Source organism: Aquarana catesbeiana, linkage group LG11, assembly GCF_042186555.1.
Source record: "Aquarana catesbeiana isolate 2022-GZ linkage group LG11, ASM4218655v1, whole genome shotgun sequence".
NCBI lineage: Eukaryota > Metazoa > Chordata > Amphibia > Anura > Ranidae > Aquarana > Aquarana catesbeiana.
Genome location: NC_133334.1, coordinates 79,829,486 through 79,857,206, shown reverse-complemented (window position 1 = coordinate 79,857,206; position 27,721 = coordinate 79,829,486). Strand labels below are relative to the sequence as shown.

Genomic DNA, 27,721 nt, shown 5'->3' with positions numbered 1-27,721 from the left:
GAAACATTTTGAGTTGGTTTGGACATTTACAAAAGTAAAGCTTTTGGCATTGTACAGTGCCTTAAAAAAGGATTCATACCCCTTGAAATTTTCCACATTTTGACTTCTGAAGACAATTGGTTTCACTAGATTTTAGTTAGGGGTATCAGAGTAAAGGGGGCTAAATACAAATGCACACCACACTTTTCAGATATTTATTTGTAAAAAAAAAAAATGAAAACCATTTATCGTTTTCCTTCCCCTTGACAATTATGTGCCACTTTGTGTTGGTCTATCACATAAAATCCCAAAAAAATACATTTACGTTTTTGGTTGTAACATGATAAAATGTGGAAAATTTCAAGGTGTATGAATACTTTGTCAAGGCACTGTACATTGACATTGTACAATTTAGAGCTCAGTAAATCTGGAAAGAATCATTATGCTGGTCCCCAATAATCTAATGTTACAAGCTGCTCAATTTATGTTGATTTTGTGTAAAGTTTATGGTGCAAAAGTTTATAGTATTGGACTTTATGAAGCTGTAATCAAACAGGAAACCATTTCCCTGACTGTTCTTAAAAAACAACCTAAACCTACTTCTTAGTATACTGTATATGCCATCATACTATCTCACTTTATACAGTTTTTGTAAGTGTAGCATTGGGCATTAATACTGAGTTGCAGGGCACATGCGCGGCATGGGACGGAGCTGCCGCTTCTAATCAGAGCTCCGGCGCCTTCAGGGCTTAAAGCCACCTAAACGGGGTCATAATCACACAAAAACGGCCTGAAAGTAAGATACCCCCACGGACTATCATCTGTGCATGCCGAATTCGCAGAAGAAGAGACGGAGGAGCCACCAGAAGTCTCTAACTCACTATCTGCTCAGATCACAGGAGAAAAGCATGGCTAAAAATGTCGCTGGCACCCTGCCCACTTCATCTGCCGCCCATCCTCCTGCTAAAGACCTACAACAGACGGACACAGTATCTTCAAAAAGCAGTGAGTACACACCCTTATCTAAATCAGATTTGGACAACAGTTTAGAAGCTTTATACACTAAACTGCTCACTAAATTCCAAACAGAGATACAAAAATCCACTTGTACCTTATCCCAAGAAATTGCAGCAATAGGTACACGTACTGACCTGCTAGAAAATAAGTATGATGAACTATCAATTGCTTATAATGATCTCTCTAGAGAACATGAATCTCTTGCATCAGCTTTTACCCAGTTGCAAGCGCACGTGGAGGATTTGGACAATAGAAACAGAAGGAGTAATCTTAGAATAAGAGGAGCCCCAGAATCTGTCACAGATTTAATCGCATACTCCACAAAATTATTCCAGTCTCTGTTACCAGAGCAAGACCCCGGATCTTTCAAATGTGACCGCATACATCGTGCACTTAGAGCTAAACCTCCGCCTGATAAACCCCCCCCCCGTGATATTGTACTTTGTATGAAAGACTTCCTAATTAAAGAAGAAATAATGCGTGCTGCACGGGGCATCAGAAACATCACGTTAGATGGAGTTCAGTTACAGATTTATCTGGACATCTCGCAGGCAACGCTTGATAGATGCAAAAAAATGAAAGAAATCACCTCAGTTCTCTCCACAGCAAGGATCCGCTACCGTTGGGGTTTCCCCTTTAAGCTAATAATTCCTCATAACGGTACCACCTACATAGCCGCCAACATCACCGAAGGTCAAGATATCCTGACAAAATTAGGTCTTCTAGATCCCAGCAACCTCCCACGTACTCCCTCTACAAACTGCCCAGCTCCTATTTGGAACACCGCGGCTTCACGTGGAGACAGACGCAGATACAGACACAATCCCGCTCAATGGAGCTAAGAAAATCTACAAAAACTTTTTACTCCCCCCTTTTTTTTTTTCTCTCTCTCATAAAGCTTTAACAGGAAGACAATTATTATTTTTTTACTTTTAATTTTTCTTCTCCCAATACACTGCTTATTATAAGTCATTTGTGTATCGGTATCCATTTTTACGCAGTTATGCAAGTACTGATACATTTATTGTGTGAATTTTTGCAAATTTTATATTATTTAATCTTATTTAATTTTACTTTTTTATATATATATATATATATATATATATATATATATATATATATATATATATATATATATGTTTCCTTCCCTTTTCTCCTAAATTTTTTTTTTTTTAATTATTTTTAATTTTTTATTTTATTGTTATATACAGTTTATTACCTAACTGATATGTGCCTACTCACCCTTACTAAATATCGAGGCCTTGTAATTACATACAGATACACAATACATCTATGAATAACTAATGGTAATACTGTATTAATACAATATATGATTTAGATATTTGACATAGTGAGGCAAGTATATTCAGATGGACTTTCTAAGCTCATCTGAAGAATGGTACTACACTGACATCTACTGTCACAACATAGCACTACAAGCCTTAAATATCTTTCCCTACACAGACGTTTATTAGTCTCAATGCAATTTTTTATATATTATACCATATCATAACAGTGCCATCTTGTGTCATATATTGGTAAGGCATACCAAGTAAAAGAATCAGACCATAGACACTTGTTGCTCTCTTTTAGGTATGTTTTGCAAAATCCTCTCTAGACGTACGCCCATGCAGCAACATGGTTTGAATTTCTTAGGCTAATCAACAATTTGGCCTGCCCATTAGTGGATCAATATACCAGTTGAGCATATCAGTTAATACCACAATTACACGTTTCATTCTCTGGTATGGTGGTAGTAATGCATATTATTCACAACGTGTTAGTAAATAACCGTACAATAGATCTAAAGTTTGATCTGTATGTGTTTCTTCTTCAACATCACTAGATATTTAGATCTATTTCTAGCTTCCTTTTTTTTTTTTTTTTTCTTTCTCTTCAGCTTCCTTTTCCACAGTAATAAATAATAGATACACTGACACCGTCTTTAATCTCTAGTATACTAGATATAAGCTGCACAGATATACATCCCTATGACATTGGAGGTGGCGTCCCGCCTATGCTGACATGATTGACCCCCTCTCAGTCTCTACATATTTTCTCACTAGAGAAATGTTTTCTATTTTTCCTAAAAGATTATTCATATATCTTTTTATGTTCTTATTAATGTTATCTCTTGTTAGAAGCAAAAATTTTGTCTCATATACTCAAAGACTGAGTTTAAATTCTTGATTGCAAAGTTTATACACTGGATTAAATCCTTGTACGCCTGTTTTACCGTGTCTATCTCTAATACAATTGGTCAATTATACACCATATTTCCCTTATTTTATCAAATCTTACTTCCTGATGAGCCCCCAAAATTGTGTCTAACCACATGGCTATAACAATCTTATCTCACAATGTCCAAGGATTTAATTCACCACACAAGAGGAAAAAAGCATTCTTACAATATAAAAAACGAAATGCCAAAGTATTATTGTTACAAGAAACACATTTCATGAAAGATGGACACCCCACATATTTCCATAAAGCTTTTGATCAATCCTTTTATACCACATCCACCTCCAAAACCAAAGGTGAGGCAATTTTTATCCACCACTCTTTTCCATTGGAGGTTCAACAGGTTTACAAGGATCAAGATAGTAGGTACATCATCAGAAAAGGATTGTTATCCGGTAGAGAACTAACGATTGCTAATGTATATGCACCAAATGATTCACAAACTACTTTTTTCACAAATTTCTTTAATATACTACAACAATACCACTCACCACATATTATTTTAGGTGGTGATTTTAACTCGGCCTACCAACCTAACTTAGACCGCAGCAAACAAAATCAAAACTCCAAAACATTCTCAAAAACAACCATAACACACATAAATAGTTTACAACTAATTCATACGTGGAGATCATTGAATTTAGGTGCTCGTGAGTATACCTTTTAGTCACACCCGCACGATTCATACTCACGTATTGATTACATTTTTTGCACTCTAATCCTTGCCAATTCCCACGATGCCTCAATACACCCGTGTGCTTGGTTAGACCATCAAATCACAACGTTTAATACTCAATTTATAGGCCTCACTTCTACTCCATATTCGTGGAGAATTAACGAATCAATTCTAACAGACCCCATACACAACCAGGAGATCGCTTTAGAAATAAAAGACTATTTCAATCTAAATTCTACCCCAAAGATCTCTCCAACTTCATTATGGTTAGCACATAAGGCTGTTTTGAGAGGCCTTCTCATCAAAAGAGCAGCAAGATGTAATAAACTAGAATGGGAAAAAAATTAATACCCTTACTAAAGATCTTCACAACCTATACAAAATTCATACCAACACGCACGACACAAACATATATTTATTAACATCCCAAAAACGCAATGAATTAGACTCATTACTCACATATAAAGCAGAAAAGTCCCTTAGATGGTCAAAAGCAAAATTTTTCCTGTCAAGTAATGTATATTCGTCAATGTCTGCGCACAAGCTTAACCAATCAATAAAACCCATCCATGTATATAAACTTAAAAATAACTCAAACCAACTAGTCACTCATCCACAAGAAATATTATCTATTTTTAAAAAATTCTACTCTGACCTACTTTCAGCCCCTAACTCATCGATCCCGCCCACAGCAATGTCCTGGTTGGAGAAAATCCCTTTTCCAAAGCTAACCCAAACACAAATAGATGCTTTAAACGCCCCATGCACAGAGGAGGAAATATATCATATAATAAAATCCCTTAAAAAAAACTCAGTCCCGGGCCCAGATGGATTCACCTCATTCTATTATAAACAATATCAACAATTATTAACACCAAATTTAGCAAAATTATATAACAACATTCTTAAAGGAGAACAGTTCCCAGAAGAAGTGCTTCTTGCAAATATGTCTCTTATCCCAAAACCAAACAAAGACCACACATTGCCACAAAACTATAGACCAATTTCTGTAATAAACAACGACCTTAAGATATTCTGTAGACTATTATCCAATAGACTTGCATTAATAATTCCCCCACTAATCTCCCCCTACCAATCAGGTTTCATACCTGGTAGACAAATTACAGACAACATTAGATTAGTCACTAACATAATACAAGACGCAAATATCAACTCCAAATCTGTTTTACTTCTTAGTCTCGATATCAATAAAGCATTTGATAGTGTATCCTGGGATTTCCTTGACTTAGTTCAGAAAACATACGGCTTCTTAGGTGAATTTCTCCATGCCTTTCACACACTTTATCATAACCCATCCACTAGGATTAGATTACCAGGCTGTAATTCAGACTTTTTCAGACTAGGCAGAGGAACAAGACAGGGTTGTCCCCTATCTCCCTTTTTATTTGCATTAGAGCTTGAACCCTTAGCTACAGCAATACTGCACAACCCAGATATAAAAGGTTATAAGTCTAACAATAATACCTATAAATTGAGTATGTATGCTGACGATATGGTATTATTCCTCACACAACCCAATATTGCTTTACCAAATTTACTACATACTCTCAAAACATTCGCCTCACTATCTGGCCTAACAGTGAATGTCACCAAATCTATAGGTATGCCAATTAACATCCCATCATCCCAATTAGACTCCTTACGTTCCTCATTCAATCTCTCATGGTCAATGGATTCTCTCCCATATCTTGGTATATTACTTACACCAAATATTAATGAACTTTCCTTAAAAAACTACACCCCATTAATACAAAAAATGAGATTGATGCTCAAATTATGGAAATCTTTTAAAATATCTTTTCTTGGCCGAATTACAGTGATTAAGATGACAATCTTACCAAAAATGTTATACCTATTTAGAGCTCTCCCAATCAGATAAAATAAAGTAACTATTACTAAATTCCAAACAGAAATCAATACATTTATCTGGTCAGACTCCCATCCACGTCTATCTAGATCAGTATTACACAATCCACAGAAAAATGGTGGTCTAGGTCTCCCAGACTTCTGGCTTTATTACCTAGCCACCAGATGGTCACAAATAGCACAATGGCACATTCCCAACCCCAAAGTCCCATGGGTTAGATTTGAAAAAGACTCCATCCAACCATATTCTATCTCAAGTATATTATGGGGTAATAAAGTATCAACTCACATCCTAGACAACCTTAATCAATTAGTCTCACATTCATATCAATTATGGAAACTACATAACAAAAAATATAACTTAACCTCTAACACACATCCACTTGCATCTTTTATCGGTGACCCAAAATTCCCCCTTACCTCAAATGAAATAGGAGACTTTTCATGGTGGACAAATAATAACCTAATATCCCTCTTTAATTTTTTAGAAAACAACAACTTCATTCTCTTCATTGAAATCTAGACATCAGATCCCCAATACAGAGTTTAATACATTTCTCCAAATTAGACATTTTTTTAGTACATATTTCCAAACAGTAAACTCACTCCCACCATCATTTTTTGAAAAAATTTGTCTAAAAACACCTAGGAGAACAGGTCTGATATCTGAAATCTACTCTAATCTAGTCAATAATGCAGAACAATCCAAACTTCCCTATATGCTTAAGTGGGAACAAGAATGTGATTTCTCATTTACAATGGAAAATTGGCAAATGTATCATTAACTTACACAAATGCACAATACTGAGTTGCAGGGCACATGCGCAGCATGGGACGGAGCGGCCGCTTCTAATCAGAGCTCCGGCGCCTTCAGGGCTTAAAGCCACCTAAACAGGGTCATAATCACACAAAAACGGCCTGAAAGTAAGATACCCCCACGGACTATCATCTGTGCATGCCGAATTCGCAGAAGAAGAGACGGAGGAGCCACCAGAAGTCTCTAACTCACTATCTGCTCAGATCACAGGAGAAAAGCATGGCTAAAAATGTCGCTGGCACCCTGCCCACTTCATCTGCCGCCCATCCTCCTGCTAAAGACCTACAACAGACGGACACAGTATCTTCAAAAAGCAGTGAGTACACACCCTTATCTAAATCAGATTTGGACAACAGTTTAGAAGCTTTATACACTAAACTGCTCACTAAATTCCAAACAGAGATACAAAAATTCACTTGTACCTTATCCCAAGAAATTGCAGCAATAGGTACACGTACTGACCTGCTAGAAAATAAGCATGATGAACTATCAATTGCTTATAATGATCTCTCTAGAGCAGTGTTTCTCAACTCCAGTCCTCAAGGCGCCCCAACAGGTCATGTTTTCAGGATTTCCCTCAAATGAAACAACTGTGGTAATTACTAAGGCAGTGAAACTGATCAAATCACCTGTGCAAAATATCGGAAAGCCTGCAAACATGACCTGTTGGGGCGCCTTGAGGACTGGAGTTGAGAAATTCTGTTCTAAGCTCATCTGAATAATGGTACTACACTGACATCTACTGTCACAACATAGCACTACAAGCCTTAAATATCTTTCTCTACACAGACTTTTATTAGTCTCAATGCAATTTTTTATATATCATACCATATCATAACAGTGCCATCTTGTGTCATATATTGGTAAGGCATACCAAGTAAAAGAATCAGACCATAGACACTTGTTGCTCTCTTTTAGGTATGTTTTGCAAAATCCTCTCTAGACGTACGCCCATGCAGCAACATGGTTTGAATTTCTTAGGCTAATCAACAATTTGGCCTGCCCATTAGTGGATCAATATACCAGTTGAGCATATCAGTTAATACTACAATTACACGTTTCATTCTCTGGTATGGTGGTAGTAATGCATATTATTCACAACGTGTTAGTAAATAACCGTACAATAGATCTAAAGTTTGATCTGTATGTGTTTCTTCTTCAACATCACTAGATATTTAGATCTATTTCTAGCTTCCTTTTTTTTTTTTCTTTCTCTTCAGCTTCCTTTTCCACAGTAATAAATAATAGATACACTGACACCGTCTTTAATCTCTAGTATACTAGATATAAGCTGCACAGATATACATCCCTATGACATTGGAGGTGGCGTCCCGCCTATGCCGACATGATTGACCCCCTCTCAGTCTCTACATATTTTCTCACTAGAGAAATGTTTTCTATTTTTCCTAAAAGATTATTCATATATCTTTTTATGTTCTTATTAATGTTATCTCTTGTTAGAAGCAAAAATTTTGTCTCATATACTCAAAGACTGAGTTTAAATTCTTGATTGCAAAGTTTATACACTGGATTAAATCCTTGTACGCCTGTTTTACCGTGTCTATCTCTAATACAATTGGTCAGTCAATTATACACCATATTTCCCTTATTTTATCAAATCTTACTTCCTGATGAGCCCCCAAAATTGTGTCTAACCACATGGCTATAACAATCTTATCTCACAATGTCCAAGGATTTAATTCACCACACAAGAGGAAAAAAGCATTCTTACAATATAAAAAACGAAATGCCAAAGTATTATTGTTACAAGAAACACATTTCATGAAAGATGGACACCCCACATATTTCCATAAAGCTTTTAATCAATCCTTTTATACCACATCCACCTCCAAAACCAAAGGTGAGGCAATTTTTATCCACCACTCTTTTCCATTGGAGGTTCAACAGGTTTACAAGGATCAAGATAGTAGGTACATCATCAGAAAAGGATTGTTATCCGGTAGAGAACTAACGATTGCTAATGTATATGCACCAAATGATTCCCAAACTACTTTTTTCACAAATTTCTTTAATATACTACAACAATACCACTCACCACATATTATTTTAGGTGGTGATTTTAACTCGGCCTACCAACCTAACTTAGACCGCAGCAAACAAAATCAAAACTCCAAAACATTCTCAAAAACAACCATAACACACATAAATAGTTTACAACTAATTGATACGTGGAGATCATTGAATTTAGGTGCTCGTGAGTATACCTTTTAGTCACACCCGCACGATTCATACTCACGTATTGATTACATTTTTTGCACTCCAATAATCCTTGCCAATTCCCACGATGCCTCAATACACCCGTGTGCTTGGTTAGACCATCAAATCACAACGTTTAATACTCAATTTATAGGCCTCACTTCTACTCCATATTCGTGGAGAATTAACGAATCAATTCTAACAGACCCCATACACAACCAGGAGATCGCTTTAGAAATAAAAGACTATTTCAATCTAAATTCTACCCCAGAGATCTCTCCAACTTCATTATGGTTAGCACATAAGGCTGTTTTGAGAGGCCTTCTCATCAAAAGAGCAGCAAGATGTAATAAACTAGAATGGGAAAAAAATTCATACCCTTACTAAAGATCTTCACTACCTATACAAAATTCATACCAATACGCACGACACAAACATATATTTATTAATATCCCAAAAACGTAATGAATTAGACTCATTACTCACATATAAAGCAAAAAAGTCCCTTAGATGGTCAAAAGCAAAATTTTTCCTGTCAAGTAATGTATATTCGTCAATGTCTGCGCACAAGCTTAACCAATCAATAAAACCCACCCATGTATATAAACTTAAAAATAACTCAAACCAACTAGTCACTCATCCACAAGAAATATTATCTATTTTTAAAAAATTCTACTCTGACCTACTTTCAGCCCCTAACTCATCGATCCCGCCCACAGCAATGTCCTGGTTGGAGAAAATCCCTTTTCCAAAGCTAACCCAAACACAAATAGATGCTTTAAACGCCCCATGCACAGAGGAGGAAATACATCATATAATAAAATCCTTTAAAAAAAACTCAGTCCCGGGCCCAGATGGATTCACCTCATTCTATTATAAACAATATCAACAATTATTAACACCAAATTTAGCAAAATTATATAACAACATTCTTAAAGGAGAACAGTTCCCAGAAGAAGTGCTTCTTGCAAATATGTCTCTTATCCCAAAACCAAACAAAGACCACACATTGCCACAAAACTATAGACCAATTTCTGTAATAAACAACGACCTTAAGATATTCTGTAGACTATTATCCAATAGACTTGCATTAATAATTCCCCCACTAATCTCCCCCTACCAATCAGGTTTCATACCTGGTAGACAAATTACAGACAACATTAGATTAGTCACTAACATAATACAAGACGCAAATATCAACTCCAAATCTGTTTTACTTCTTAGTCTCGATATCAATAAAGCATTTGATAGTGTATCCTGGGATTTCCTTGACTTAGTTCTGAAAAGATACGGCTTCTTAGGTGAATTTCTCCATGCCTTTCACACACTTTATCATAACCCATCCACTAGGATTAGATTACCAGGCTGTAATTCAGACTTTTTCAGACTAGGCAGAGGAACAAGACAGGGTTGTCCCCTATCTCCCTTTTTATTCGCATTAGAGCTTGAACCCTTAGCTACAGCAATACTGCACAACCCAGATATAAAAGGTTATAAGTCTAACAATAATACCTATAAATTGAGTATGTATGCTGACGATATGGTATTATTCCTCACACAACCCAATATTACTTTACCAAATTTACTACATACTCTCAAAACATTCGCCTCACTATCTGGCCTAACAGTGAATGTCACCAAATCTATAGGTATGCCAATTAACATCCCATCATCCCAATTAGACTCCTTACGTTCCTCATTCAATTTCTCATGGTCAATGGATTCTCTCCCATATCTTGGTATATTACTTACACCAAATATTAATGACCTTTCCTTAAAAAACTACACCCCATTAATACAAAAAATGAGATTGATGCTCAAATTATGGAAATCTTTTAAAATATCTTTTCTTGGCCGAATTACAGCGATTAAGATGACAATCTTACCAAAAATTTTATACCTATTTAGAGCTCTCCCAATCAGATAAAATAAAGTAACTATTACTAAATTCCAAACAGAAATCAATACATTTATCTGGTCAGACTCCCATCCACGTCTATCTAGATCAGTATTACACAATCCACAGAAAAATGGTGGTCTAGGTCTCCCAGACTTCTGGCTTTATTACCTAGCCACCAGATGGTCACAAATAGCACAATGGCACATTCCCAACCCCAAAGTCCCATGGGTTAGATTTGAAAAAGACTCCATCCAACCATATTCTATCTCAAGTATATTATGGGGTAATAAAGTATCAACTCACATCCTAGACAACCTTAATCAATTAGTCTCACATTCATATCAATTATGGAAACTACATAACAAAAAATATAACTTAACCTCTAACACACCTCCACTTGCATCTTTTATCGGTGACCCAAAATTCCCCCTTACCTCAAATGAAATAGGAGACTTTTCATGGTGGACAAATAATAACCTAATATCCCTCTTTAATTTTTTAGAAAACAACAACTTCATTCTCTTCATTGAAATCTAGACATCAGATCCCCAATACAGAGTTTAATACATTTCTCCAAATTAGACATTTTTTTAGTACATATTTCCAAACAGTAAACTCACTCCCACCATCATTTTTTGAAAAAATTTGTCTAAAAACACCTAGGAGAACAGGTCTGATATCTGAAATCTACTCTAATCTAGTCAATAATGCAGAACAATCCAAACTTCCCTATATGCTTAAGTGGGAACAAGAATGTGATTTCTCATTTACAATGGAAAATTGGCAAATGTATCATTAACTTACACAAATGCACAATACTGAGTTGCAGGGCACATGCGCAGCATGGGACGGAGCGGCCGCTTCTAATCAGAGCTCCGGCGCCTTCAGGACTTAAAGCCACCTAAACAGGGTCATAATCACACAAAAACGGCCTGAAAGTAAGATACCCCCACGGACTATCATCTGTGCATGCCGAATTCGCAGAAGAAGAGACGGAGGAGCCACCAGAAGTCTCTAACTCACTATCTGCTCAGATCACAGGAGAAAAGCATGGCTAAAAATGTCGCTGGCACCCTGCCCACTTCATCTGCCGCCCATCCTCCTGCTAAAGACCTACAACAGACGGACACAGTATCTTCAAAAAGCAGTGAGTACACACCCTTATCTAAATCAGATTTGGACAACAGTTTAGAAGCTTTATACACTAAACTGCTCACTAAATTCCAAACAGAGGTACAAAAATTCACTTGTACCTTATCCCAAGAAATTGCAGCAATAGGTACACGTACTGACCTGCTAGAAAATAAGCATGATGAACTATCAATTGCTTATAATGATCTCTCTAGAGAACATGAATCTCTTGCATCAGCTTTTACCCAGTTGCAAGCGCACGTGGAGGATTTGGACAATAGAAACAGAAGGAGTAATCTTAGAATAAGAGGAGCCCCAGAATCTGTCACAGATTTAATCGCATACTCCACAAAATTATTCCAGTCTCTGTTACCAGAGCAAGACCCCGGATCTTTCAAGTGTGACCGCATACATCGTGCACTTAGAGCTAAACCTCCACCTGATAAACCCCCCCCCCGTGATATTGTACTTTGTATGAAAGACTTCCTAATTAAAGAAGAAATAATGCGTGCTGCACGGGGCATCAGAAACATCACGTTAGATGGAGTTCAGTTACAGATTTATCTGGACATCTCGCAGGCAACGCTTGATAGATGCAGAAAAATGAAAGAAATCACCTCAGTTCTCTCCACAGCAAGGATCCGCTACTGTTGGGGTTTCCCCTTTAAGCTAATAATTCCTCATAACGGTACCACCTACATAGCCGCCAACATCACCGAAGGTCAAGATATCCTGACAAAATTAGGTCTTCTAGATCCCAGCAACCTCCCACGTACTCCCTCTACAAACCGCCCAGCTCCTATTTGGAACACCGCGGCTTCACGTGGAGACAGACGCAGATACAGACACAATCCCGCTCAATGGAGCTAAGAAAATCTACAAAAACTTTTTACTCCCCCTTTTTTTTTTTTTTTCTCTCTCTCATAAAGCTTTAACAGGAAGACAATTATTATTTTTTTACTTTTAATTTTTCTTCTCCCAATACACTGCTTATTATAAGTCATTTGTGTATCGGTATCCATTTTTACGCAGTTATGCAAGTACTGATACATTTATTGTGTGAATTTTTATATATATATATATATATATATATATATATATATATGTTTCCTTCCCTTTTCTCCTAAATTTTTTTTTTTTTAATTATTTTTATTTTTTTATTTTTTATTTTATTGTTATATACAGTTTATTACCTAACTGATATGTGCCTACTCACCCTTACTAAATATTGAGGCCTTGTAATTACATACAGATACACAATACATCTATGAATAACTAATGGTAATACTGTATTAATACAATATATGATTTCACAGTGAGGCAAGTATATTCAGATGGACTTTCTAAGCTCATCTGAATAATGGTACTACACTGACATCTACTGTCACAACATAGCACTACAAGCCTTAAATATCTTTCCCTACACAGACTTTTATTAGTCTCAATGCAATTTTTTATATATCATACCATATCATAACAGTGCCATCTTGTGTCATATATTGGTAAGGCATACCAAGTAAAAGAATCAGACCATAGACACTTGTTGCTCTCTTTTAGGTATGTTTTGCAAAATCCTCTAGAGACGTACGCCCATGCAGCAACATGGTTTGAATTTCTTAGGCTAATCAACAATTTGGCCTGCCCATTAGTGGATCAATATACCAGTTGAGCATATCAGTTAATACTACAATTACACGTTTCATTCTCTGGTATGGTGGTAGTAATGCATATTATTCACAACGTGTTAGTAAATAACCGTACAATAGATCTAAAGTTTGATCTGTATGTGTTTCTTCTTCAACATCACTAGATATTTAGATCTATTTCTAGCTTCCTTTTTTTTTTTTTTCTTTCTCTTCAGCTTCCTTTTCCACAGTAATAAATAATAGATACACTGACACCGTCTTTAATCTCTAGTATACTAGATATAAGCTGCACAGATATACATCCCTATGACATTGGAGGTGGCGTCCCGCCTATGCCGACATGATTGACCCCCTCTCAGTCTCTACATATTTTCTCACTAGAGAAATGTTTTCTATTTTTCCTAAAAGATTATTCATATATCTTTTTATGTTCTTATTAATGTTATCTCTTGTTAGAAGCAAAAATTTTGTCTCATATACTCAAAGACTGAGTTTAAATTCTTGATTGCAAAGTTTATACACTGGATTAAATCCTTGTACGCCTGTTTTACCGTGTCTATCTCTAATACAATTGGTCAGTCAATTATACACCATATTTCCCTTATTTTATCAAATCTTACTTCCTGATGAGCCCCCAAAATTGTGTCTAACCACATGGCTATAACAATCTTATCTCACAATGTCCAAGGATTTAATTCACCACACAAGAGGAAAAAAGCATTCTTACAATATAAAAAACGAAATGCCAAAGTATTATTGTTACAAGAAACACATTTCATGAAAGATGGACACCCCACATATTTCCATAAAGCTTTTAATCAATCCTTTTATACCACATCCACCTCCAAACCAAAGGTGAGGCAATTTTTATCCACCACTCTTTTCCATTGGAGGTTCAACAGGTTTACAAGGATCAAGATAGTAGGTACATCATCAGAAAAGGATTGTTATCCGGTAGAGAACTAACGATTGCTAATGTATATGCACCAAATGATTCACAAACTACTTTTTTCACAAATTTCTTTAATATACTACAACAATACCACTCACCACATATTATTTTAGGTGGTGATTTTAACTCGGCCTACCAACCTAACTTAGACCGCAGCAAACAAAATCAAAACTCCAAAACATTCTCAAAAACAACCAAAACACACAAAAATAGTTTTCAACTAATTGATACGTGGAGATCATTGAATTTAGGTGCTCGTGAGTATACCTTTTAGTCACACCCGCACGATTCATACTCACGTATTGATTACATTTTTTGCACTCCAATAATCCTTGCCAATTCCCACGATGCCTCAATACACCCGTGTGCTTGGTTAGACCATCAAATCACAACGTTTAATACTCAATTTATAGGCCTCACTTCTACTCCATATTCGTGGAGAATTAACGAATCAATTCTAACAGACCCCATACACAACCAGGAGATCGCTTTAGAAATAAAAGACTATTTCAATCTAAATTCTACCCCAGAGATCTCTCCAACTTCATTATGGTTAGCACATAAGGCTGTTTTGAGAGGCCTTCTCATCAAAAGAGCAGCAAGATGTAATAAACTAGAATGGGAAAAAAATTAATACCCTTACTAAAGATCTTCACAACCTATACAAAATTCATACCAACACGCACGACACAAACATATATTTATTAATATCCCAAAAACGCAATGAATTAGACTCATTACTCACATATAAAGCAGAAAAGTCCCTTAGATGGTCAAAAGCAAAATTTTTCCTGTCAAGTAATGTATATTCGTCAATGTCTGCGCACAAGCTTAACCAATCAATAAAACCCACCCATGTATATAAACTTAAAAATAACTCAAACCAACTAGTCACTCATCCACAAGAAATATTATCTGTTTTTAAAAAATTCTACTCTGACCTACTTTCAGCCCCTAACTCATCGATCCCGCCCACAGCAATGTCCTGGTTGGAGAAAATCCCTTTTCCAAAGCTAACCCAAACACAAATAGATGCTTTAAACGCCCCATGCACAGAGGAGGAAATACATCATATAATAAAATCCCTTAAAAAAAACTCAGTCCCGGGCCCAGATGGATTCACCTCATTCTATTATAAACAATATTAACAATTATTAACACCAAATTTAGCAAAATTATATAACAACATTCTTAAAGGAGAACAGTTCCCAGAAGAAGTGCTTCTTGCAAATATGTCTCTTATCCCAAAACCAAACAAAGACCACACATTGCCACAAAACTATAGACCAATTTCTGTAATAAACAACGACCTTAAGATATTCTGTAGACTATTATCCAATAGACTTGTATTAATAATTCCCCCACTAATCTCCCCCTACCAATCAGGTTTCATACCTGGTAGACAAATTACAGACAACATTAGATTAGTCACTAACATAATACAAGACGCAAATATCAACTCCAAATCTGTTTTACTTCTTAGTCTCGATATCAATAAAGCATTTGATAGTGTATCCTGGGATTTCCTTGACTTAGTTCTGAAAAGATACGGCTTCTTAGGTGAATTTCTCCATGCCTTTCACACACTTTATCATAACCCATCCACTAGGATTAGATTACCAGGCTGTAATTCAGACTTTTTCAGACTAGGCAGAGGAACAAGACAGGGTTGTCCCCTATCTCCCTTTTTATTCGCATTAGAGCTTGAACCCTTAGCTACAGCAATACTGCACAACCCAGATATAAAAGGTTATAAGTCTAACAATAATACCTATAAATTGAGTATGTATGCTGACGATATGGTGTTATTCCTCACACAACCCAATATTGCTTTACCAAATTTACTACATACTCTCAAAACATTCGCCTCACTATCTGGCCTAACAGTGAATGTCACCAAATCTATAGGTATGCCAATTAACATCCCATCATCCCAATTAGACTCCTTACGTTCCTCATTCAATTTCTCATGGTCAATGGATTCTCTCCCATATCTTGGTATATTACTTACACCAAATATTAATGACCTTTCCTTAAAAAACTACACCCCATTAATACAAAAAATGAGATTGATGCTCAAATTATGGAAATCTTTTAAAATATCTTTTCTTGGCCGAATTACAGCGATTAAGATGACAATCTTACCAAAAATTTTATACCTATTTAGAGCTCTCCCAATCAGATAAAATAAAGTAACTATTACTAAATTCCAAACAGAAATCAATACATTTATCTGGTCAGACTCCCATCCACGTCTATCTAGATCAGTATTACACAATCCACAGAAAAATGGTGGTCTAGGTCTCCCAGACATCTGGCTTTATTACCTAGCCACCAGATGGTCACAAATAGCACAATGGCACATTCCCAACCCCAAAGTCCCATGGGTTAGATTTGAAAAAGACTCCATCCAACCATATTCTATCTCAAGTATATTATGGGGTAATAAAGTATCAACTCACATCCTAGACAACCTTAAATAATTAGTCTCACATTCATATCAATTATGGAAACTACATAACAAAAAATATAACTTAACCTCTAACACACCTCCACTTGCATCTTTTATCGGTGACCCAAAATTCCCCCTTACCTCAAATGAAATAGGAGACTTTTCATGGTGGACAAATAATAACCTAATATCCCTCTTTAATTTTTTAGAAAACAACAACTTCATTCTCTTCATTGAAATCTAGACATCAGATCCCCAATACAGAGTTTAATAAATTTCTCCAAATTAGACATTTTTTTTAGTACATATTTCCAAACAGTAAACTCACTCCCACCATCATTTTTTGAAAACATTTGTCTAAAAACACCTAGGAGAACAGGTCTGATATCTGAAATCTACTCTAATCTAGTCAATAATGCAGAACAATCCAAACTTCCCTATATGCTTAAGTGGGAACAAGAATGTGATTTCTCATTTACAATGGAAAATTGGCAAATGTATCATTAACTTACACAAATGCACAAGATCAATCACGATCAAAGAAACTGCAATCAAACTTTTTACAAGGTGGTATTATACTCCAGTTAAAATTCATGCTATTTTCCCTGATACCCCTCATACATGTTTCAGAGGTTGCAATTAAGCAGGATCCTTTTCTCATATCTTCTGGGATTGTGATAGAGTTACTCAGATATGGAAACAACTTGAAAAATTTGCCTCCAAAATTTCACATAGTAAAATAAACCTCACTATCTATAACTGTCTCCTATTTTCCCCTATCATTGGTCTTTCCATACATAATATGAGATTGATCCACACAATATGTGTTGCTGTACACTGGTTGATAGCATACCATTGGAAATCCCCCACAGTTCCTCTTTCACATTTGAAAACCAGAATTAACAATATTAATTTAATGGAAAAAATATTCCACACACTACAAAACACCAAAATAACCAATTCTACACAACAAAAAGGGACCCATGGTTTAACCATGCTAATCTCTTCTTTAACCCCGAATACTTATACCAAATACTGAAGTTCACTGAAGAGTATTATATTAATATAGAGTTTAATGTATAATAGGAATTGCTATATTTATATATAAATATATACTCCATTCAAGAACCACTTAATATATTTTGTTATTCCTTTCTGTAGAAATTACTTTGATTGTACATTTTATGGCATATGTCAATAAGCTTTTTGTACTATTTCTTTGTACCAAATAAAAAAGTTTGTAAACAAAAAAAAAAATACTGAGTTGCAGGAATTCATTTGGTCACAAGATGGCAGTGCCAACTAGTTATTGCCTAACTGTAATCAGAATACAGTTGCCAGGGGCAGCCTGGGAGAAGTAGTCTTGAAGGAGAATTCTACCTACAGCCAATCCGGGGGCTGCAACTACAAGGCTCATAAGCAGGGGTATGATATATAAGTAAAAGCCCAGGAAGAAGCTGGGCAGTTGGGGGAGAGACACATCAACCAAGAAGGAGTGTGTGAGCTGTGCTGTGTCAAGCTGTGCTGAACCATGCGAGGCTGAACTGCATCAGACGGGGCCATGCCAGAACTAATTGCGAGTATGGGCAACCACCAACCAAAATCGCTGTCAAGTCACCCTTGCCTCAGCTGCTGTTGCTGCACCGCTAATTAAGGGGCCCCCCACTATACAGAATACTTGCTTATGCACCAGGACTGCTGGAGAGGGATCCGGTGAGAGGGTCTCTGACCTGCATAAGAGCTACAACTTTTAACCCTTTCTTCAAGCTAAACCTGGAAAGGAGTCATTATTCACTATTGACACTTTGCCACAAGAGGTCTATCACACCTGCGGCCACTTTCACTTTTAAGCAACAGCCATCAACATCAGAGACAGAGCCCGAAAACTGTCAGTATCACAGAACACTGACCCTGATTTGCTCTTTACGTACCCCTTTCGTGCTGCATATTACCTTAGTATTTACACCGCCAACTGCCATCTGAACTTGCCTTATTTTTGCCTTGCTGCGCTAAGGAGCCTACCCATCTACTAAGTCTAACTCTACATCTGACTGCTACTGAACTTACTCCCTTGAGTCATCGTCACTTCCGTGTGCCTACATTAAAGGGCCCCAACATTGCAGAACACCGACCTGCAGAAATGCAGTGCCAACATAAGATTCCTGCCAACTGTCTCATCTGCAACACCCCCAGGTGCTGGAATTCAACATTGGACATACTGCAGAGGCTGCACTTGCAGCAGTGTGCCATCAAAGAACCTGTGTGATTATGGTACAAAAACAAGATCTGGGAAGCTTCAAGAAACATGCAACATTTTGGCAACTTTCAAAAAGATGATCAAAATGGTGAGTTGTAATGAGGCAGGGATTAGTGATACAAATACCCTCCCTCCTAAATATTAAACTGGGCCCTTTGATTCCTCCTGTATGGAATTGTTTTGTAATTGTACTGTTTGCCCCAATATTGTAAAGCGCTGCACAAACTTTTGGAGCTATATAAATCCTGTATAATAATAATCCTCTCATATTGCTCCTGGAACACACACTCTATAGCCTCATAGCTCAGGCACTGGAGGAGCAGCAGAAGAAGAGGACTAGTGCAAGCAGGATCCTTTGCCTAATGCTTCCATCCTTGTGGGTCAGAGAAGGAATCCCAGAAGGAGGAGGAGGTGGTGAAAAAAGAAGGAAATGGTGCAGACATTAAGGGAGGTATTTCACCCTCCTAAACCCGGGGAGTTGTACGTGGTGGGATAAGATTGATAAAGTGACATTGAAACCTATTTTTTTTCCATAAAACAGATAATAAAACTTACATTTGCTTGCTTTTTATCTCTAAAAAAAAATCCTAGGCATTTACTTTTGGAAGTTTCCTCTGTCCATGCTGACACACTGCTAATTCTATGTGTTTCCCCCTGTGCTGCTGGTACCTATGGAGTCCTGCAGGAGTTCCCTCCACGTATGCATTCCTGCTTTGTACTTCAATTGTACATGCCGTGTTTTGAGAGACACACACAGGTAACTGGAGGAAACTTTCAAAATTAAACGCAGATTAGGAATTTCGTAGAGGAAAAAAAAATAAGAACGTGTATTTGTTATTAAGATGTTTTATGGAAAAAAAAGCATTTAAAAGCTAAGTTCACCTTTTAGGAAAAAAAATTGAAAAAGGCACATATTTTTCCAGGGGAAAAAAAGTAAATTTATTATTTTTTCCTACGGGATCCTAAAATGCATTGCACCAATGATCAGCAGATCACATGTGCAACGTCAGGCTCCTGTACACTCCCTCCAGCTTTGTGCCGGTACCTTCATACAGGCTCTCAGTTACAAAGCTGGCAGATAAGTGATTGGACTATGTGGGTGCTTTCTCAGCACAGTCCATTGAGAACTACAAGTCCCTCTACCACAGTAGCAGACAGGACTTGTAGTTTTCCTATTCACAGATCCCTGTGAATGAATTACAGTACCTCACAGAAGTGAGTACACCCCTCACATTTTTGTAAATATTTTATTATATCTTTTCATGTGACAACACTGAAGAAATGACACTTTGCTACAATGTAAAGTCGTTGATGTACAGCTTGTATAGCAGTGTAAATTTGCTGTGACCTCAAAATAACTCAACACACAGCCATTAATGTCTAAACCGCTGGCAACAAAAGTGAGTACACCCCTAAGTGAAAATGTCCAAATTGGGCCCAATTAGCCATTTTCCCTCCCCGGTGTCATGTGACTCGTTAGTATTACAAGGTCTCAGGTGTGAATGGGAAGCAGGTGTGTTAAATTTGGTGTTAATGCTCTCACTCTCTCATACTGGTCACTGGAAGTTCAACATGGCACCTCATGGAAAAGAACTCTCTGGGGATCTGAAAAAAAGAATTTGGTGCTCTACATAAAGATGGCCTCGGCTATAAGAAGATTGCCAAGACCTTAAAACGGAGCTGCAGCACGGTGGCCAAGACCATACAGCAGTTTAACAGGACAGGTTCCACTCAGAATAGGCCTCGCCATGGTCGACCAAAGAAGTTGAGTGCGTGTGCTCAGCATCATATCCAGAGGTTGTCTTTGGGAAATAGACGTATGAGTGCTGCCAGCATTACTACAGAGGTTGAAGGGGTGGGGGGTTCAGCCTGTCAGTGCTCAGACCATACGCAGCGCGCTGCATCAAATTTGTCTGCATGGCTGTCATCCCAGAAGGAAACCTCTTCTAAAGATGATGCACAAGAAAGCCTACAAACAGTTTGCTGAAGACAAGCAGACTAAGGACATGGATTACTGGAACCATGTCCTGTGGTCTGATGAGACAAAGATAAATGTATTTGTTTCAGATGGTGTCAAGCATGTGTGGTGGGAACCAGGTGAATAGTACAAAGACAAGTGTGTCTTGCCTACAGTCAAACAAGGTGGTGGGAGTGTCATGGTCTGGGGCTGTATGAGTGCTGCCAGCACTGGGGAGATACAGTTCATTGAGGGAACCATGAATACCAACATGTACTGTGACATACTAAAGCAGAGCATGACTCCTCCCTTCGGAGACTGGGCCGCAGGGCAGTTTTCCAACATAACGGCCCCAAACACACCTCCAAGATGACCATTGCCTTGCTAAAGAAGCTGAGGGTAAAAGTGATGGACTGGTCAAGCATGTCTCCAGACCTAAACCCTATTGAGCATCTGTGGGGCATCCTCAAACAGAAGGTGGAGGAGTGCAAGGTCTCTAACATCCACCAGCTCTGTGATGTCCTCATGGAGGAGTGGAAGAGGACTCCAGTGGCAACCTGTGAACCTCTGGTGAACTCCATGCCCACGAGGGTTAAGGCAGTGCTGGGAAAAAAAATGGTGGCCACACAAAATATTGACACTTTGGGCCTAGTTTGGACATTTTTACTTAGGGGTGTACTCACTTTTGTTCCCAGTGGTTTAGACATTAATGGCTGTGTGTTGACTTATTTTGTGGGGACAGCAAATTTACACTGTTATACAAGCTGTACACTCACTACTTTACATTGTAGCAAAGTGTAATTTCTTCAGTGTTGTCACATGAAAAGATAATAAAATATTTACAAAAATGTGAGGGGTGTACTCACTTTTGTGAGATACTGTATGTGGCTGTGTGAGTGGAGGCCCGCACAGCCATGCCATTTTTAAAATGTGACAGTTGGTACAGGGAGAAGAACCCTTGCCTGCTGTTACATGGGGAAGGGGATCGGGTTGATAAGCAGGGCACTAACTGGAACATGATAGACCCTAAATATGGGTGTAACATTCTGAAGGTGAAAGTATTCTAAAAGTATTGTCCTTAGTGTGCTTTGCTGTAAGTAATTTGTGCCAAATTCTATCTTTCATGCTCAAAAACATGTGGACCCCAGGATTCAGGGCATGAATGAGAGGGACCACTATTGGGTGGCCACCCTATCAGGCCCCCAATACATGTGTGCTGAAATTTGCTGGATGTCCCTTTAAGCTACTCAGCAGCACACTCCACCTCTGCTGCACAGCCCGTGTTTTTTCCTCTCTGCGCTGCTGCAATTGACTATACAAGAAAGAGTGTAGCCTAGGAATCTGATTTTCTGCTGTTAAATCCACCCCTAGCAATGGGGAAGGGAGGACTGCCAGGACCAAAAAGGCTTCCTATTGGCTGCCACACTGCCAGTTTAAGCCCTCTGCTCAAAACCCAATGGTGGGACAGTTAAGCCAGGATCTGCAAGGAGAGTTGGTATATGAACCCGGGGATAATTTGGAGAAAACTTAGGTGCAAGTAGCAGGGGACTGTTTTTTTAGGAGGCTATCGACTATAGTGGCTAATTAGCTGCTGAATGGCTTTTACTGGAGGAGGGAGGGGTTGCCCCCTCCCACCGGTACCTCTCCTGTCCCACTGGCGAGCCTGGAATGAAGCTGGCAGTTCCACAGGCTTACCATAGAGATTGTCAAGGAACAGAATGTCCCAGATGAGCTCTGTGGTATAGGAAACCGGAAGCAGCAAGCATTTTTGTCACTTCTGGTTTCCCCGGATATAAACAGCACCATTTTTAAAGAGTGAAAGCATCTGATCACACCGATCTTGGTGAGTTCAGATGCTTTTAAGGGCAGAGGAGATATCTGGGATCTAATAGACCCCAGATCTCTCCATAAAGAGAGATCACCTGCCTATTGCTGTCACAAGGGATATTTACATTCCTTGTGACAACAATAAAAGCAATCAAAAAAAAAAAAAACAGTGTAAAAAAAATATATATATATATTTTTTTTTTTTTTTAAAGTGCCCGTCCCCCCGTGCTCGTGTGCAAAGGCAAATACACATGTTGGTCTTGCACATATATATACGAGAGGTCTTCAAAAAGTTTCCACACTTTTATATTTTCATTAGAAACAGTGAGGGAGGAGCAGTAGTAATTGTTTGTGTCTGAGAGTGTCATGTGACTAGTCTGACTGGCATGCTGGCTGACCTTACAGTTTAGTATAAGAGTTGTCATGCTAAGGTGACGATGGCTGCAAAACGTATTTAAAAAAAAAAGTGCGGAAACTTTTTGAAGAACCCTCGTATAAATGGCAATCTCACCACACATCTGAGGTAATGCTGCGAATGTCAGAGCAAGACCAATAATTCTAGTGCCAGACCTCCTCTGTAACGCTAAACTGGTGACCTGTAAAGGCTTTTAAAGCATTGCCTATGGAGTTTGTTGCCATTCCACGAGCGTGCGCAATTTTAAAGCGTGACATTTTAGGTATCTATTTACTCAGCATAACACCATCTTTTATACTTTAGCAAAAAATTGGGCATTATATTGTTTTTGTGTGCATTAAAATTTATTAAAGTGTATTTTTTTTAAATTTGCGTTTGAAAAACCATTGCGACATAAAAAAATTGCAAAAACACCATTTTACTCTCTAGGACATCTGCTAAACCTATATATATCTATATATCGATATATAGATATCTATATACAGAGAGAGAGAGAGAGAGAAGGTTACATGTTATGTTCCAAATAACAGTTTCGGGCAAAGTACAGAACTCCCTCCTTGAGGCTGGAGCATAATCTGAATAACATACATGTGTCAGATATATATCTCCCCATCAAGCAAATTATTTAAAGAGATGTATTTTTTTTTATTAAAGAATCATACTTGTCCATGTGGATGCAGCAACGGTTTGATGCTGTATCTGTTCACCTCTAGCACTGAAAACCGAGCAAACACATCGCTCGGTTCTCACAGCTCCCTGAGCAGAGAGCTGCTGACTGTCAGTCACCACTCTCTGCTCAGCCCCCCTCGCTCACTGGAGCACTGAGCTGTGGAGGGGAGGGGAGCAGCTGGCTCAGGCTCTCAGCAGCTCGCTGAGAGGCTGAGCCAAGTTCAAGTACAGGCATGTGGGTGAATTACGACTTCATGGTCGTTATCTTGCCCGAGTCTGGTCCTGTTCTGTGGCGTCAGAAAATGGGTCACAGGAGTGCAGAACGAACTGTACTCCTGTTATCCACAGGAAAAGTACAGCCAAACGAGCTTTGGCTGTACTTCTCCTTTAAAGCAGGAACCAATTAATCATTTATCACACATCAGTAACACCTAATGCAATTGTTTTTGGTGTTTCAGAAAGACAGCTATCAAATGACATTCATTCCTCACTCCAAAGGAGGAAAAAATTTACTCTAGAATGGGTTACTGATGTGTGATAGTTGATTAATTGGCTCATGCTTTAAATAATTGCTTGATGGGGATATAGATAGATAGATAGATAGATAGATAGATAGATAGATAGATAGATAGATAGATACATAATTATTATTATACAGGATTTATATAGCGCCAACAGTTTACGCAGTGCTTTACAATATAAAAGGGGGACAATACAGTTATAATACGGTAAAATACAAGAGGATTAAGAGGGCCCTGCTTAGAAGAGCTTACAATATAATAGGGTGGGGCAGGTGGTACAAAAGGTTGTAACTGTGGGGAATGAGCTGCTGGAAGTGGTAAAGATTAGTTGGTGATAGGCTTCCCTGAAGAGATGAGTTTTCAGGGATCACCTGAAGGGAGCAAGAGTAGGGGATAGCCGGACAGGTTGATGTAGCGAGTTCCAGAGGATGGGAGAGGCTCTGGAGAAATCCTGGAGACGAGCCTGCGAGGAGGAGACGAGGGAGCTTGAGAGCAGGAGGTCTTGAGAGGAGCGGAGAGGACGGTTTGGGTGATATTTGGAGACAAGATTGGTGATGTAGCTCGGGGCAGAGTTGTGAGTGGCTTTGTATGTTGTGGTTAGTATTTTTAATTTAATTCGCTGGGTGATTGGGTCGTTGGTAAGGTGGATAAGTCTGGCAGCATGATAGACTGAAGAGGGGATAGCCTATGGAGAGGCAGGCCAATGAGAAAGGAGTTGCTATAATCAAGGCAAGAGATAGCACACACACACACACACACACATATATATATATATATATATATATATATATATATATATATATATATATATATATATATATATATAAATGTTTGGGGGTTTGGAAGTAATTTTCTAGCAAAAAATACAAATTTTTACTTGGAAGGTAAGGTAAGGTCAGACACCTGGTCTTCAAATGGTTACACTTTAAACATATAAATGGTATAAGCTTTTTTTTTTTTTTTTTGTCTAGTGAAAAAGGAGCTTAAAACATTGGTGCAACTTTTTTTTTTGGATCTGCAACTCATGTTTTAGCATTAGGTAATAGATTGATATCTAAGTAAAACTGCCCATCCACAGTAAAAATTAATTTTACAGTGTCTTTTCACCACCAACTCTGTAAGATAAGGTCTTACCTGGTTGGGTGTGGATTGTAAGGCATTGTTTATTCTAGCATGACTCCATTGGACACCAACACTATGTTGTAACATTTGTATTAAAATTGCATTGCATTTTTCCCTATTGATTAGTATAATTTGCTCGTTTATAATTTACTCTCTATTCTAATTACTTCTTACATTAGTAGTAGGCAAACTCTAACATTTATTTTCAGTTGTAATGGCATGACCTGGGAACATGTTTACAAATGCAATTGGTAATTCTTTATATTAGGTTACTTTATGAGAACCACATTTGATAGTATGAATCCTTTTATATAAAGACACTTTGTACTGTGTTATATCTTTATACTCTCTTTTAAAACATAAAATATTAAAACATAAATAGAATTACCATTATAGGTTTGGGCAATTAGAGTTTGATCTTTTTTTTTTCTTAGAAAAATCAAACTGTTCAAAATACAGATTTACTGCGATATATTCAGAGATGTTTCCGTGTGTTTGAAGCTCTTTAGCTGCTGTAACGGCAGTCAGTAAGTGTGTGTGCAATTTTACTGTTGGTGACAGTGCATTTGTCTGGACATGTTACATATTGATCACTGGGATGGTGGCCTCCCCTACAGACTGTTATATGATCTGCTTAATATAACATCTTTTATGAACTATTTTCTATTATTAAATGATCCTCTATATTATGACTGCTATCTATCTGTATTTTGAAAAGTTTGATACTTTTTCTATGATCTGTGTTATAAGTTGGCTATACTAGTTATGTGTCAGCTGCCGGAATTGTTTTTTCTAGTCTTGTTGACACACAGCGTAGAAATTTTTACATTAAATCTATAATCATTTTTTAAATGGTTATGCATTGCTCACAAGCATTTTTTAACTATAAAATAGATCTAGACATGAACACGATTAGAAGGATTTACTTTTTTCTAATTAATAGTCAACTGTAATCTCTTAAAAATGCACTTAAAAACGCATCACAAACACAATGCAGATTCCCGGCATGCAGTTTGTGGCATGAACCTATCCTAAAATTACTGATACTAGCTTGCTGTCTTTGTTTTGATTTTTTTGTTTTAAATGGAATACAAATATATGTCCATGCTCAAACTGGGAGTTTTTAAAATTAAAATGCTTTCCACAAATAAAATGAAACTGGTGATAATTAAAGTCTTACCTCTAGTGTATGCTCCTGAGGACGTGTGTAGGTAATGTGCACTGGCTGTAAGGAATAGACAGACAAGTGTATTAGATGGGTGGAGTGAAGTTGTACCTGGATAAAGACACGGCTCCTATTGACTCCACTGCATAGGAGACTTTTAACATAAACCTGTTCTACGAAAACCACCCAGGCTACTGCTGACCTCTTTCTGAAAATGCAAAATGCATGGTGATCCAATAGTTTCAGTATTTTCTGTCCCAGAACAAGTATTCAGATTAGGAGTACTAATCTTGTATTGGGACAGTGAAAGTATTAACCCATTTACTGCCAACAATCTAGAAACTACTGTAAGTCAGTCACTTTAAAGGTGTTTTAAATCTGACAAGCCGACTGTCAGCTTTCCATGAGCTGATCTCCCTTTCCTGTTACTGACCTGGAAGTTCCGTACAATGGGGAAGAAGCCAATACAACCTGCATTAGGTTAGCTTTGTTCCCTGATGTCTCATTAAACCTGTTACCAAAAAATGCATCACATAAGGGACATGCCCCTTATGTGATGAAAAAAAGTTTAATAAAAAAATGGTAGACAAAGAGTAAAAAATTTAAGTTCAAACCAAGCACCTAAAATACCCTCCCAAAAACAATTTTGAACCGCCCCCCACATACAGTGCTGTGAAAAAGTTTTAGGCAGGTGTGAAGAAATGCTGTAAAGTAATAATGCTTTCAAATATATATTTTAATTTTTCATTTCTGTCAGTTTACAAAATGCGAGCAGAAGAAAAATCGAATTCAAATCAATATTTGGTGCGACTACCCTTTGGCTTGAAAACCAGCATCAATTCTTACACTTGCACACTTGCACAAAGTCAGAGA

General features: G+C 37.6%; 1 protein-coding gene across 1 annotated transcript in view; it reads right to left on the bottom strand.

The window, feature by feature from the left end:
• LOC141112114 (4-galactosyl-N-acetylglucosaminide 3-alpha-L-fucosyltransferase FUT6-like) overlaps positions 1-27,004 on the bottom strand; it is a 36,018-nt gene extending 9,014 nt beyond the window's left edge. Inside the window, exon 1 of the mRNA XM_073604581.1 lies at positions 26,864-27,004. The gene's annotated coding sequence lies outside the window, so the exon portion shown is untranslated. The remainder of the gene's footprint in view (positions 1-26,863) is intronic.
• Positions 27,005-27,721: the final 717 nt, after the last annotated feature.